At 37.3% G+C, this 16,264-nt stretch overlaps 1 long non-coding RNA gene across 1 annotated transcript in view; it reads left to right on the top strand.

Moving 5' to 3' along the window:
• LOC135278053 (uncharacterized) overlaps nucleotides 1–16,264 on the top strand; it is a 323,037-nt gene that overhangs the window by 53,201 nt on the left and 253,572 nt on the right. The window lies entirely within an intron of this gene.

Consider the following 16,264-nt stretch of genomic DNA (forward strand, 5'->3'; position numbering starts at 1 on the left):
AAGTACTCTTCCATTGTCATGTCACAGGCTTTTGACTATTCAAGTAATAGTGGAAATTCAAAATACTGGGGCAAGTATGCTCTTGCCATGGATCATGCCGATTTGATTTAAGGTAAATCAAGTAATGATTTTAGGTAAATCATTAATTCATTTTGCTGAAGGCGTTTCACCAAAATTTGACATAAATAGCTTCATGAAACAAGACTTAGGTTTGCTCAGCTTACATGGAACTAAGCGTCATGTCACAATAGGGGAAGGAGGCATTTTCAATAGTAAAACTTGAACTAAGTAAAGTACTTTAAGACCTCCTATTGTTCCACTGTTTTTTGGAATCCCCACACGCTGACTACCCAGAAAACAGAAGGGTCTGTACAAAACAAGCTATCTGATGGGGAATGGTGGAGAAAATGAAAGTATAGACCTATTGAAACACTATTCCAGGAGCCTGACTCGCCTTCCACCATACAGACTGCTTTACTTTCCCAAGTGCTGCTCTAGTTGGCCTAAAAAACTCTAAGTCTTGAAGACACAGTCACTTGCCATTGCTGCCATCTAATGGGGTCAAATCATATCACAGGACAAAGTTAAGACCTCAGGTGGTTTGCTATTCCCTGGAATACCAGTGCTCTTACAGGTAGACTAGGCTTACATTAAGGGGAGGAGGATGTTGATTATATGATGTGATTTTAGGGGTGAGAGGATAGCTGGACATTTTCTCAACTGCTGATATGGTCTGGCTCTGTGAACCCACCAATCTCATCTTGAATTGTAATCCCCACATGTTGGGGAGGGGTGATGGGACAGTTCCCCCTTGCTGTTCTCATGATAGTGAGTTCTCATGAGATCTTAGTTTTATAAGGGGCTCTTCCCTCTCCACTCTGCAATTCTCTCTCCTGCCACCTTGTGGAGAAGGACATGTTTGCTTCCCCTTCCATCATGACTAACTTTCCTGAGGTCTCCCCAGTCATGCAGAACTGTGAGTCAATTAACCCTTTTTCCTTAGTAAATTACCCAGTCTTGGGTATTTTCTTATAGCAGTGTAAAAATTAACTAATATGATTACCATTATCTTTGAGAAGACTAACTCTAGGTCAATGCTATTCTAAATGTCACCCAAGCACGTGTATCAGCTGAAGAGAGTAAGTTTTTTAATGGCAGAACACTAGGGTAAGATCAGTACCATGTCCTGAGGAAACAACCTTGACAGTTCTGTGTGATACCAGAAATGTGTAAAATGACAATGAATTGCCACTCAGGGATGGGAATCACACTAAATATAGATAAAATTCTTCTGAGTAGCGCTTTCATTTTTAGGGCTCTTTAACATGTATCACATCATCAATTTGGCCGCTAGATAGGAATTAGGATTTCCCGGTAGGAGTGAGGGGTCCTGGGAAGCCTAAACTACAAATGAGTGAATTAGTAATTTAAGACTATTTATAACCATGATTAGTTATAATGGATAACCAATTCTGTGCTTCAAAATTTTGCATATCTTTCTTGTGGTGTATTGTTAAATAGCAACACAGCACTGTTTACAGAATATTTTGGTTATGACGTTGAAATAGCTGAATTGTTTGATAAACTTACTCAAAACACATTATTTAGTTTTTCTGAAAGCAAACTTAATGGAACATAATTACTGTGTTTCTTCTGCCCACCATTTTAATAATTATAGCAAATATTTATTAAATAACTAGTATATATGAAGTACTATTCTAGAAACTTTGGATATCTTTTAAATATAAAAGGTGATATACTCTTAGTTATTCTGAGAAATTGTCAAGTGATGTGGTATGTTCCTTTGGAAATCCAGAGGATGGTTTCCATTCAAAAGCATAGCATCCATCTCCTTAAGTTTTACCCAGCTGTTTAGGAATTAGATCCTGGGCTGAATGTTTGAGTAATTCCTTTCATTCCATGCTGTAGTGTATTGAAAACAGTAGTGTCAAAAGGAGAGATTTTACTTTTAACTTAAAGGGTATTTGTGATAGCGGAAATGCTACCTGCCACAGATGCACATTAGCACTCTTGACTGATCAGTAGTCTTACAGCTTCCCTGAGCAGGTCCTGCATAATTAATAGGGAGCTAGCATCCAAACTCCAGCCAATGGCAAACTAGTCAGCAGTGGGTGATCTACTGATGGAGGGATGTATGTGTTTTGTTTTGTTTTTGAGTAGGTCAGTTGTAGAATTAGGAATTGGCAGTTAAAATTACCATTGCCTTCTTTTACTCATTTGGCAGGACAAGACCTGTAGTCATTTTCCTAAAAGCATTATCAAGTAAGGATGAGGTGCTTAAGCAGCTATTAGAGGGAATTCAGCAATATCAGAGGTTTGAAAATAACTACTGACATTGGAGCCTTGGTTGGCAAGAGAGAGTTAGGACAGTGAAGAGAGGGTATTGATCAAGGGATTCAAAGAATAATATATCTGTGTTTTTAAACTCTTCTATGGAGATACCTTCTCACAGTATTTAAGGCTAAAGGACAAAAACATTATCCTGGTTACAAGGTCCTTTACTAGGAAAAAGGGCAGGGTAGATAAGCTGCCCTTGAAATTAGCAAGAGCAAATTGCATGATATGGATTTGTGTACATATGAATGTGGTTAGATTTGGAAAAAATTCTTTCTGTACACTCGATCACAATTCACCAACATTAATCTCTGGGAATCCAGAGTATATAAAACATGCTTTAAGAAATGTCAAGAAGTGTGGTGTAAGAGGAAAGTTTTCCCCTATTGTGCCATATATTTCAACCCGAGAATAACAGAGCCTGAATGATTTAACCAATTAACCAATGAACCAATTTAACCATTTTACTAAGCTGCAATTTCGTGAACACCTATTATGTGGTAGAAACTTTGTGTAATCATATCTAATTCTCAAAACAGTATGTACCTCATTTTACTATGAAGACAGGAAAACTTAAATATATTGGGCAGGAACATGCAATGTCTAAGTTGCAGAGTCATTATTTAACTAAGGTATGTTTATTCTACTAGGGGATCACATCAGTTTTCTGTGTTTATTGTCATTAATTGGGCAGAAATCCAATTGCTACCCCCAACCACCAAATAATCACAATATATATTTTTAAAATTAAACCTATGCCTTCTTCTAAGAGAAACTCAAATAATGTTCTTCCAGTGTACTGCTGATGTTGGGGTAAAGCAGATATTTTCTTCAGATGATATTCTGTGCCTTTTGTTGGCATTTGAGCAAGATTACAAAGAGTGGTATCATTAATCATGCAAGTTGTTCCCATCTGTAAAGTGTTAATGAATTACATTCTTCAGAGTGCAAGTGAGAATGGCCATCTCTGGCATTATGTATTATGAACAGTTCTAAATTAGTGTGAAACCACCTTCTCTCCATAATCATGACAGTGTCAAGAAGTAATGGGGCATTTAATTGAAAACAGCAGACAGTATCCAGATCTTTGATAATTGCTTTTGGAAAATATTACATAATTTAGACAGGGGGAACATTCTGTTTCATAATTATTTTATTAGGCTGGTGTAAAAATGATTTTTGCACCTTTTTGATTCTAGAATAATAAAAGAAGTAAGTGGCACAGATACTCTTGTAAACAAGAAAAAATGCCCAAGTTTAAAATGCTGGGTTGTGTATGAAAACAAATTATAACTAGCCTTCTATATCTTATCATCAATTTCCCCAAGGTGTGTGCCAAGTATTTATAAAAGCGTTAAAGTTATTAACCATTTTTATTCAAGTTGTTTTGCTGAACATCTTTAACCAGTATTTTTACTCCGTATATGCAAATAAAAACACCTTGTGTTCAAATAGACACTCCAAATGTATCTGAAAAGGTTTGTTCTCTTAGATAGCATAAAGCGTTCTTCCATAGTTTCCTTCTCCAATTCTTGCTAACCAAATTTGCTTAATAGATATATTCTTTCTGATGATCCAAAGGCAAAGGTCTTCCCCAAGTTCAGAGAGTTATTATGAATTCTACATCAATGTAGAACAACTTGAAATTTTATTGTATTAATGTATTTGTAACAGCAAGTACTGGGTGTGTAGTTATCTGTATATGTGTAAATGACATATTTGTAAGTATGTTTTTGTAACATATATGCATTATATATTTAATACACAATACATGTATGTATATGTGCATGCACAGGTTCTATATAGTTATCTATTGAATTTTTAATTTATTATTTACTTATTTTACTGGTGAAAGTTTTTTCCCATTGAAAAGTGGCACTTTATAAACATGAAGTTTAAAAAAAAATCCTGAGGTGTATTGACTAGGAATTCATGAAGGTAAAATTCAAAAATCTATTTGCTAGATTCTACCAACTAAGTATGATTCTAATACTAGAGTTACTGGGTTTTAATATTGGGAAATATGTAAATAATTTTTTTACAGTTTTCAATTTTTACCAAGATGGTTGGTAAAAAGCAAATATAACCATTATGGTGAATGACATACACACGTGCATTTAGTAGACTCTTTCTTCAAGCTCTTTTGGGAATGGGCCATAATTTGGCAAAGCAGTACAAATTAAATAAATGTAAAGGCTAAAAGGATATTTACTGCTATGGCAACAGCCATTAACACTGTGAATTTTATGTTCCTGTTTGCTGTGCACATTTTTAACGTCCTATCTTGACACCCAGAACAATAAAGAAAGTAAAGTAGGTCAACTCTGCGTTCATCAAACATTTACTTTTATTTATCTTTATTTTTTACTTTTAATTGACACATAATAATTAGAAATATTTATGGATTATATTATGATATTTCCACACATGTAAACAATTTGCAGTGATCAAGTTAAGGTCACTAGCATATCCATCAGCTCAAACATTTGTCATTTTTTTGTGTTGGGAACATTTAAAATCCTCTCATTTACTTGAAAATATAAAATGATTATTAATTAGTAATTATTTAGAACACTACATTATTTATAGAACACTAGAACTTATTCCTCCTATCTAGCTGTAATTTTGTATTTGTTAATTAACTTCTCCTTATCTCCCTGCTTCCCAGCCTCTAGTAACTATATCCTAATCCCTCTAGTAACTATATCCTAATCCCTGCTTCTATGAGACCAAATATTTTAGCTTCCACATATGAATGAGAACATGTGGTATTTGTCTTTCTGTACCTGGCCTATTTCACTTGACATGATTTCCTGACTCATCCATGTTGCTGTGAATGACAAGATTATTTTCTTTTAATGGCTGAATAGTATTTAACTGCATATATATTTACACACACACACACACACACAGAGCACACACACACACACAGAGCACATTTCCTTTATCCATTCATCTTCTGCTGGATATTTAGGTTAATTTCATAGCTTGGCTATTACAAATAGTGCTGCAATTAACATAGGAGGGCAGATATATTTTTGACATACCAATTTCCTTTTGCTTAAATATATACTCAGTAGCAGGATTGCTGGATCCGACGGTAGTTCTATTTGCAGGTTTTTGAGGAATCTCCATACTGTTTTCCACAGTGGCTGCACGAATTTGGATTCCCACCAACAGTGTATAAGAATTCCCTTTTCTCTGCCTACTCACTAGAATTTGTTATTTTTTGTCTTTTTTTTAGTAGTAGCCATTCTAATAGAGGTAAGATGATATCTCATTTTGGTTTGTTGCACTTCCCTGATGAGTAATGTTGAGCATTTTTTTATGTTGGCCATTTTTTTATGTTGGCCATTTGTATGTCTCCTTTTGAGAAATGTCTATTCAGGCCAGGAGTAGTGGCTTATGCCTGTAATCCCAGAACTTTAGGAGGCTGAGGTGGGTAGATCACCTGAGTCAGGAGTTTGAGACAATCCTGGCCAACATGGTGAAACCTCATCTCTACTAAAAAATTACAAAAATTAGCTGGGCTTGGTGATGGGTACCTGTAATCCCAGCTACTCGGGAGGCTGAGGGAAGGGAATCACTTGAACCTGGGAGGGTGGAGGCTGCAGTGAGCTGAGATTGTGCCACTGTACTTTGTTTGAGTTCTGTATATATTCTGGATATTAATCCCTTGTCAGATGAAGTTTGCAAATATTTTCTCCCCTTCAGCAAGTTGTCTTTTCACTCTGTTGGTTGTTTTCTTTTCTGTGCAGAAATCTTCCAATTTTATATTATTGTATTTGTATATATTTTATATCATTGTATTTTATATATTTTATATCATTGTATTTGTATATTTTTTTATATCATTGTATTTGTATATATTTTTCGTTGCCTGTGCTTTTGAAGTCTTATCCATAAAATATTTGCCCTGACAAATGTCTTAAGGCATTTATTCTATATTTTCTTCTTATAGTTTCCTAGTTTTGAGTCTGACATTTAAATATTTAATCCATTTTGAGTTGGATTTTGTACTTAGTGAGGGATAGGGATCTGGTTTCATTCTTCAGCATATGAAAATCCCATTTTCATAGTATCATTTGTTCAAGAGACTGTCTTTTCCCTAGTATATGTTCTTGGTGTCTTTGTAAAAAATAAATTAGCTGTAAATACATGGATTTGTATCTGGGTTCTCCATTGTGTTAATTTGGTCTATATGTCAGTTGTTATGGCAGTACCAGGCTGTATTGATTCCTTTAGTTTTGTGGTATATTTTGAAGTCAAATGGTGTGATGCCTTCAGCTTTGTTCTTTTTGCTTAGGATTGCCTTGCTACTTGGGGTCTTTTGTGGTACCATTATAATTTTAGGAGATTTTTCTATTTATGTGAGAATGTCATTGGTATTTTGAAGGAGATTGCACTGAATGTGTAGATCATTTTGGGTAGTATGATCCTTTTCACAATATTAATTCTTCCAATTTATTAACATGGATGTCTTTCCATTTTTTGTGTCCTCTTCAATTTCATCAGTAGTTTATAGTTTTTATTGTAGAGGACTTTCACCTCCTTGGTTAAATTATCCCCAGGTATTTTATTTTATTTTTTTTGTAGCTATTGTGAATGTGATTGGTTTCTCAATTCCCTATTTCAGATAATTTGCTCTTGGTGTATAGAAGTGATACTAATTTTTGTATATTGATATTGTATCCTACAACTTTACTGAATTTGTTTTTCACTTGTTATGTTTTTCTTTTCTTTCTTTCTTTCTTTTTTTTTTGGTGGAGTCTCTGTTTTTCTATACATAAAGTTCTGTTATCTGCAAACAGGGATGATTTGACTCCCCCTTTCTCATCTGGATGCTGATTATTTCTTTCTCTCTCCTAATTTCTCTGGCTAGGACTTCCAGTGGTATTTGTTGAGTAAGAGTGGTGAAAGAGGGCATCCTTATCTTGTTCTCATTCTTAGAGAAAAAGCTATTAACTATTCCCTGTTTGGTATGATGTTGGCTATGGGCATGTCACATGGCTTTTGTTGTGCTGAGGTATGCTCCTTCTATACTTAGGTTATTGAGAGTTTTCATCATGAAGAAATGTTGAATTTTATGAAGTGCTTTTTTTTTTTTTTTTTTGCATCTATTGAGGTTAGCATATAGTTTTTGCTTTTCATCCTGTTGATATGATGTATCATGTTGTTAGTTACAGTGTCTATTTTGTTTAGATCTAAAATTTAAGATCTATTGATTTGACAAAAGATTTGAGTGTTGGTTCCTCAGTGGGAAAAACTCTTGCAATGAGGATAAGCTAGATTTCTCATGATTTGGTCATATTAATCATGACTATTTTGTGCACGAGGAGCTATTGGTGTCCTTGTTATATAATATGCTATGACCTTATATTCCAAACCTTAAAACAAAGCACATTGTATGATTGGATTGTTTTTCCTCTTTCAAGTGCCAAGGATAGTCTAAGATGTCGAATTTGAACCCCAAAATGTTGATTTTAGACAATATAATGGTTAACAATAGGAAGGACAAATACATTTAATTCATATTGACTCTATTCAGTTGGTAGTGGCTGTGGTGTTGAGGATTCTGAAACTATATCTGGGCTACACAGATAATTGATATGTCACAGAAAATAGTTTGTGGATGTATAGCACAATTTTAACACTGTTTCTGAGTAATTATATTTTATAAAGAAAATTCTAAAGTTATCAAACCATCTTTTGACCTATCACTAAAAGTGTGAGCTGAGATTAAATTTATGTTATGAGAGGAAGCTATATGTATTTTTAAATTTAATAGGTGTTTTAAATTATATAAGTACAACAGTAATAAAATGTCATTAGTGTCACATGATATTTTGTACCCTTAAATTTCAACCACTTGAATTGCTTAAATGAATTACTTTAGCAAATAATCAGACCATAATGTTTCAATTATTGTCAGTGCCTTGCAAATACATTATATAAATGCATGACATTTTCAACTCTGAAAAATGCCCAAGGATGGCTGAGCATGTGGTCTATGAACTCATTTGGTTGTTGAAAACCAGTTTGTCTCTTTAACACCAGAGATTTTTTGTTTTTCAGAGTGTGACACAAATTTTATGCTTAGTAAAATGAGGTGTGGTATATATTTGATGCTAAAATAACTTGTCTGCTCAATGAAAGAAAAAAAAATCTGACAGGTTTTTGTAAGAATCATAACCACTAAAAGAGTAAAAATTTTATACTTGATCCAGGTTTTCTGACATGTAGGTAAAGACATCATCTATCCATGACAGCACCATGCTTGAACAAGGAATGAAAACTCCATTTTGATAATTTATAGATACATGATTTAAACAGACCAGTTTGGAAGGCAAAAGGCATAAGTGGGCAACCAATCAAATTTTGAGAGGATCGAAGAGTATCCTCTACATCAGTTTGTTTCAAGATATTTAGATTAAGACCCACTGTAAGAAGTGCATTTTTACATCACAACACAGAGCATACACAAGTGCTCACACATGCACACACATACAACTGAAATAAGGATTTACTTAAAAATACTTATTCTTACATATTAGTCCATTCTTACACTGCTAACAAAAACATACCTGAAACTGAGTAATTTATAAAGAAAAAGAGGTTTAATGAATTCACAGTTCCACATGGGGAGGCCTCACAATCATGCAGAAGGCATAGGAGGAGCAAAGGCATGTCTTACATGGCAGTTAGTAAGAGCATGAGCAGGGGAAATGCCCTTTATAAAACCATCAAATCTGGTGAAACTTATTCACTATCACGAGAACAGCATAGGTAAAAACCACCCCCATGATTCAATTTCCTCCCACTGGGTCCCTCCCATGACACACTGGAATTATGGGAGATAAAATATAAGATGACATTTGGGTGGGGACACAGCCAAACCATATTACAAGGATTTACTTAAAAATGCTTATCCTTAGTATTTATGATTGGCTGTAGTGTTTCCTGTTTTGATCCATTCCATGTTTCAAAAGAAGCTGATTACAGTGGACTAAATTGATTTCACATCTCCACAATGAGCTGCTATCCATGGATGGAAAAACAACTGGACCAGGCAATTTGAAATTTTTTCACTGACCACTTGTTGTGGCACCACATATGTGCAGTTTTGGTGTAATGGTCAAACATGAATTGTAGCATGATTGAATCAGGTAATTCTGAGTGAGAGTTAAGCAAAGTGAGAAGCAATGGAGGTATGAGTTTGGGTTTTGGCGTCAGACACTTGCTTTGCATGTGCTCTTATTGAGGGCTAGTTTTGCATCCCGGCAAAGGGAATAGATTCTGTAGTCAGACTGCCTGCGTCTAATTTCTGTCTCACAGTTGCGTGAATGAACATAAACAGGCTACTTAACTTCATCAGGCCTCGGTTTCCTCATCTGTAAAATGAAAATAAAGTTACCCTTTTATGAGGTTTTAAGGCTTACAGAGTAAGCATTCAATAAATATTAGTTATTATTATTGAACATCCCATGAAAATGAAACAATCAAGAAGAGTGTTCAAATATCTGTCTACATATTCACATGGTCAAATTGACATAGATGTAGGCTATAGTGGCTATACATTTGTCATGTGGCTGGCCCTGTGCAAAGCACTTTATGTACATTTAACCTTTGCAACATTGGAGAATGCATTATTTGCCACTTTTTGTAGGTGAAGAAATTGAAGCTTAGGGAGTTCAAGTAACAGAGTTGGTAAATGGCAGAGCTGGGGTTCTGGCACAGGTGTATCTGATTTCAGAGCCCAAGCACCTCGTTTATTAGCTGCCTTTGGTCCTACCTTCCCCCATAGCCACGTGACTCACTCCCTTGCTTATTTCATGTCTCTGCTTATTTTTCACTAATTTATCCAGCCTGTAGAAAACAGCAATCCCCTCCCTCATCCCTACACTTCCTGTCTGCCACACTGCTTTATTTAGTATTACAACACCTTGTATCATATGGCACTTTATAATTACTTGCTTATTTCTTGATCATTTATCTCTCACTGAAACAAAAGCTCCATAAGCCCAGTCCCTTGTATTATTCACTGCTGTGTCTCCAGCATCCAAAGCAGTATCTGGTAGCTTCACAAAACAGGTAAGTGATTCGAGTTCATTCTGTCAAAGAACATTTGTTTGACTTTAGGAGTAAGTTACAATTTGTTCTTATATGTGTGGATTAATCTATGTGGTACACAGACCAAGCAAATATTGGTAGTCCTTCAGAGAACACAATTTATTCACATATTTTAACAAGGACTGTGTACAAATATTTATCAATGCAAGTTTTTATCCTTACTGTGTGTGATTGGCTGTAGTGTTTCCTGTTTTTATCCATTCCACATTTAAAAAAAGCTGGTTACAGTGGGACACATATTCAAAATTGTCCCAACTAGTTCTGATGTATTTTCTTTACTGCTACGTGTTTTGATAATCGCTTTATTTATATATAATTTATTTACCACAGAATTCACCCCTTGAAAGTGAATACTCCAATGACTTTTAGTATATTCATGAGATTTGCAACCATGGCAGCCATCAGTTTTTTTCTTTTCCTTTCCTTTTTCTTTGAGATGGAGTTTTGCTCTTGTCACTCAGGCTGGAGTGCAGTGGTGAGATCTCAGCTCACTGCAACCTCTGCCTCCTGGGTTCAAGTGATTCTCCTGCCTCAGCATCCCGAGAAGCTGGGATTACAGGTGCCCATCACCATGACCACCTAATTTTTGAATTTTTAGTAGAGACAGGTTTCACCATGTTGGCCAGGCTGGTCTCAAACTCCCGATCTCAGATGATTCACCCACCTTGACCTCCCAAGCAGCCATCAATTTTAAGACCTCTTCATCACCCTCCAAAGCAAGCCTGTATCCATTAGCCATCATTCCTACAATTTGCTCCCAAATCTCAATCCTAGGACACCATTAATCTAATTTCTTTCTCATGGATTTTCCTATTTAGACATTTGATGGAAATGGAATCATGCAACACACACACATCCCATAGTGATATCTAGGGTATATAACATATGTTCTATAAATATTCATGTTCAAATAAATACATTAATCATGATCAATAAAACAAGCTACAGGAAACTTAAGATTAAGACAGCCTTACTTATAATTTCATTGCCTTTAGATTTATTCTGAATATTTTCATGTGTATGTCATATTTGTGGTGTTTCAAAGACATTCAGTGAGCCATTATTTCCTCTAAGAATTGTGGAACCTGGAGTCCATACATTGGGCCTGTTCCTCTACTTAATTTTACTTGGTCCATTGGAAAAGTACCAAGAAAGTGATGTTGTTGTTTACAATTATTGCATAGCTGAGAAAATGGAACAAGGCATCAGAAGCCCTCAGCTGCAGTATCCTTAACTTCCACAAGATGGTGCTCCTATTCTGTAGAAGTCACTGTATCGCTCCAGGTTCTGTGACTTTGTGAGTTTGTCAAAATTAAGCTGTGCCTGTCTCTGCCTTTTTCTTAGAATTTTTGATGCTTGTTTTTCTCTCCCTTTCTACTTTTCTTTGTTTCTCTTATATTTACACCTTTACCTGGGCAGTTTATTATATAGAACAAAGTAGGCATCTTTATTGTTTAACAAAATACGGTGAGTTTTATGTTCCTTGAGGTTATCTTTAAAATCTAATAAATGCACAATAATGTAGACTACTTATTTCTCTAAGGAAAATTAAATGTGTAAAAGTTGTTTCTGAGGTCACTCGTGGCTGTTGACTGTTCTTTTCCCTTGTTATTTTTATTGTTGTTGTTTTTTTTTTTTTGACAGTCTCACTCCGTCACCAGGCGCCAGGCTGGAGTGCAGTGGTGCGACCTTGGCTCACTGCAACCTCCACCTCCTGGGTTCAAGCAATTCTCCTGCCTCAGCCTTCTGAGTAGCTGGGACTACAGGCGTGTGCCACCATGCCCAGCTAATTTTTTTGTATTTTTAGTAGAGACGGGGTTTCACCATGTTGGTATTGTATTTTTTAATGACAGGGTTTTAATTTGTTGTCCAGGCTGTAGTGCAGTGGTGTGATCATGGCTCACCGCAGCTGCAAACTCTTGGGCTCAAGTAATCCTCCTGCCTCAGTTTCCCAAAGTGCTGAGATTACAGGCATGAGCCATGGTGCCTAGCACTATTTTGTAAGATTTTTAAGAGTTGTGAGGCTTGGAAGTATTAAATTGTTTTTAAGATCATTCATGTGGCTGATATATGACTATTTTTCCCTCTTTTAAGGTTAATTTGTAAGACTTAGAGGAGTTTTAAAGTTTGGAGGTATGCAGTGATTTGCCACAAATAGTCTAGGTTGCTGGAAGAACCAGAAATTGCATTTAAGTCAGCTTGCCTTAAGTCTACCCCACGTTCACTCTGCTTCACTGACATCCTGCTCCTTAGTTCTCTGAATCAATCCTGCTATTCAAGAAAGAAGGTTCAAGCAATAGATTAGTTTAAAAGGTGGAAGTAGATGATTTCTGACAGCTGACAACAGAACAAGTAAATACGGGTCAGCTGATGTGGTAGGCCACACGTTGGTATTATAATGTCCATCCTTTTTTTTTTTTTTTTTTTTTGCTTTTTCAGCATCCTTTCCTTTTGAGGAATGTGCCTTACCCCTCTACTTGATTACAGTAGAACCAGTAGGACCATCAGTCTTGTGGCTTGGTCTTCAGTTCCTGAATGTGTGCATGACACAGACTGGCAAACTGGAGAAACTCCTCCCTGGAGGAAGGGATTGGCTCGAAGAGGGCCCAGAGCCTGCACTGGGAGCCTCATACAGTGTTTTGTGTCTTGGGGAGCAGTGGGGGCAGAGGACATTGATATTAATATTGACTGTTGGGACTGTGAACTCTTAGTACCATGAGTAACCATTTTCCTGGTAGTCTTAACTGGGTGCAAAGAAGAAACGACAGCATTATTTTTTGCTACTTGCTGCCTTCTCCTATCCATTGACTCTCACATTCCTGTCCTGTGATAATATCTTAGGAAAATCCTATGACGACCAAGTCACTTTCAACGTCAAAAATGTTTCATTTCAGGTACTGAAAAATCTAATCTGGTCCAAGTCAAAACGTTGATCTCAGATCCTCATTAGAGTTTCTTCCTTCCATCAAGGTCAGGTCTGCGCTGTACTTAATGATCACGTGACCGTGAAGAGGCGGGCCCTCCCATCCCACTGCACTGCTTACCTGCTTTTCTTCTTTTTCTTCCAGGGTATTGGGCCGGGGAGGAGAGGATGAGCGGTAGAGGAAGGGTCTTACCTATTTGGTGCTGTTTTAATCTGACTTCGGTATTTTCTGTCGTGGCAGGTGTTCAAATGTAGGTTTTTGGGGGTAGAGGGGTGTTGTTGGGTTTATCAGAGACCCCCTCTGAGTCTTCACCTGGCTCTGGTTCACATGGGTTCTTCTGTCTTCACCTGGCTCTCGTTCACGTGGGTTCTTCTGTCTTCACCTGACTCTCGTTCACGTGGGTTCTTCTGTCTTCACCTGGCTCTCGTTCACGTGGGTTCTTCTGTCTTCACCTGGCTCTCGTTCACGTGGGTTCTTCTGTCTTCACCTGGCTCTCGTTCACGTGGGTTCTTCTGTCTTCACCTGGCTCTCGTTCGCGTGGGTTCTTCCTTCTTGTCTTTGTTCTTTCGGTTCCGGTACCTCTCTCAGGACTTTCCAGGGGGCTAATAATTTCTGAATAGCTTTGATTAAAATAAAATTTATACTTTTGGATTAAAGAGTCTCCTCACGGTTTTCAAATCTCTGCACCACTTTGTGCTATTTGACAGAATTCAAAATCGCTGTTCTGTTGAAATGTGTAGATGAGGTAGGTTTGAGGGAATCTGTAATGTTTTTCCGGGTTTCCATATATGGCACAGCTGATTAGACCATGACGTTATTTTATAGTTGGTGGTACAAAACATGAACTCTGTGATTTTTTTTCACATGTGCATGTGTTTTTTTTCTTTCTTTTATTTATTTTTATTTTCTTGTTGGTTTTTGTCCTGTCAGTTGAGACTCAGAGAACCTTGGCATCAAAGTAGGTTGTTTTTTAGCCCATGTGCAGCTGCTATAATCCTATTATAGCATGATTTAATTGCATGGAATACTTTAAATGGTGGGTGAAATCACTATTATGATTTTCATTATTATACTGAAAGTCTGACAAGTAGTTCTCCTATAGCAGATGATGTGGGTCCTGTTTCCAGTACTGGAGTCATAAAAGACCCTCTAGTCCAACTGTTTGCCTTATGTTCAAGTTTCATTTCTGGACTTAAATATTATTTTTCTTAAGTTGGACCTACATTAAAATAACAAAATGGGTTAAGCAGGATAATCCAATAATCTGGTCGTTACCTGAAATTAAAAGTCTGGCATTTTCTTTTCCACTGAGATAACTGATTATTGGGCAGGTTATTTTCGAGTCACTGTGACTCAGCCTGAGTGCCTCTTTTTACTCCTGGACTTTATTGACTGCCCTCCTAACGGATGCCAGTGACTTGCCTTTGGCATGTCACCTGCGCCAGCATGAGCTGCCATTCAAATGGTTCTGTGCTCTGACAAGCTGCAGTCAGTGAATTGCCAGCTGAATAATTCACAAGGTGCTGCCGTGTGCAAGCCAATACCAGCACCTGGAGGCCTTTACAGATGCTGCCGCTAAATGCATGAAGAAATCTCAAGTAAAAGTTGCACTTTTTTCTTTTAATGCATGTATATAAACCTGCAGCATTAACTACCTATTTGGTTTGAAACTGCAGATGTAAACGATATTTCTTTGCCTAAATTATGCCCTATAAGCTTCAGGGGAAAGGAGACCCAGTCATTAAAGATAAAACATAAAGTCATATAAAATGTCATGTAACAGTAGACTGCAGGCTTCACTGCAATTGCTTGGAACATGGGATTTTGTGGGTGGGATGTTGTGCCTTCCAAACTGTGTTAAACCTGGAGGCTTGCAGTGAGTTTATCAGAAATCAGGGGTGTAATATCCATGATTATAACTTGAAGATGAGATAAATCCTGACTTGGAGACTATTCAGCAGTCTGGTTGGTTCCATTCAGTTCAAAGCAATTCAGTTCAGTTTGGTTCCACTTAGTCATTCATTTTCATAAGTGTTTCTGACACACTGTATGTACTGGGCACTGAGAGGATACAAGGAGAAAAAGAGCTGAAAGCTGCCTCTGCTAATGCAGTGCTGGTGCTCTGAATCTACTCCTCTCCATTCATCTCCACCCTTCCCGGCACACTGGAAGCCTGGTTTATGTGGAGCCATCACAGTGTTCTTTTGCTGTTGGCTTTGGATTGGTGCAGGCCATGGAAGCCACCAACAGGAGATGCCAGTGGGTAGGACAGAGAACTTGGAGTATTTATTCCCCTAACTCCCTCCTGAACTGTAGGCTCATGTCTGGTTTGCATCTGGCCAATCGTCCTCCATCCAGTTCTGTCTCTGGATAGATCCTGACTACCATGGCTCCTTTTTCTTCCCCTTTACATATAACGTGTGGTGAGTGCTCCTTGGTGTCCCTGTCCCCAGGATGCCGCCCTGGCCTTGTTGCCTTCCATAAGCTCTGCTCACTCTTTTGAAAATACTCTTTTTAAATATAACTCTTTCAGATTGTTCAGTTTGCCTGTACTATCCGTGCCTTGCAGAGGAGCCCAAAGGATACCCAGAAGTAGGCTTCCACCTGAATTAATTAATTCCTTTATAGTTGAGTGCCTGTTATGGGACAAGTGACTAGGTGCTAGGTCCTGGGGGAATAAACCTCTGTAAATATGACAGATACGATCTGGCTCTCAGTGAAAGCATTTCCTATTATAGTGCACAGAAATTAAATCAGTGACTGCAAAATAGCACTGAGTGCAGGGCAGCTGATGTTAGGGTACGTGAGAGCTTGCCTTGTGTTTAGATGGAGGCCCTGTGAGTGTAGCTTGAGCC

This window comes from Aotus nancymaae, unplaced genomic scaffold (genome assembly GCF_030222135.1).
Source record: "Aotus nancymaae isolate 86718 unplaced genomic scaffold, 86718_ANA_hifiasm-v0.15.2.pri h1tg000036l, whole genome shotgun sequence".
NCBI classification, from domain to species: Eukaryota; Metazoa; Chordata; class Mammalia; order Primates; family Aotidae; genus Aotus; species Aotus nancymaae.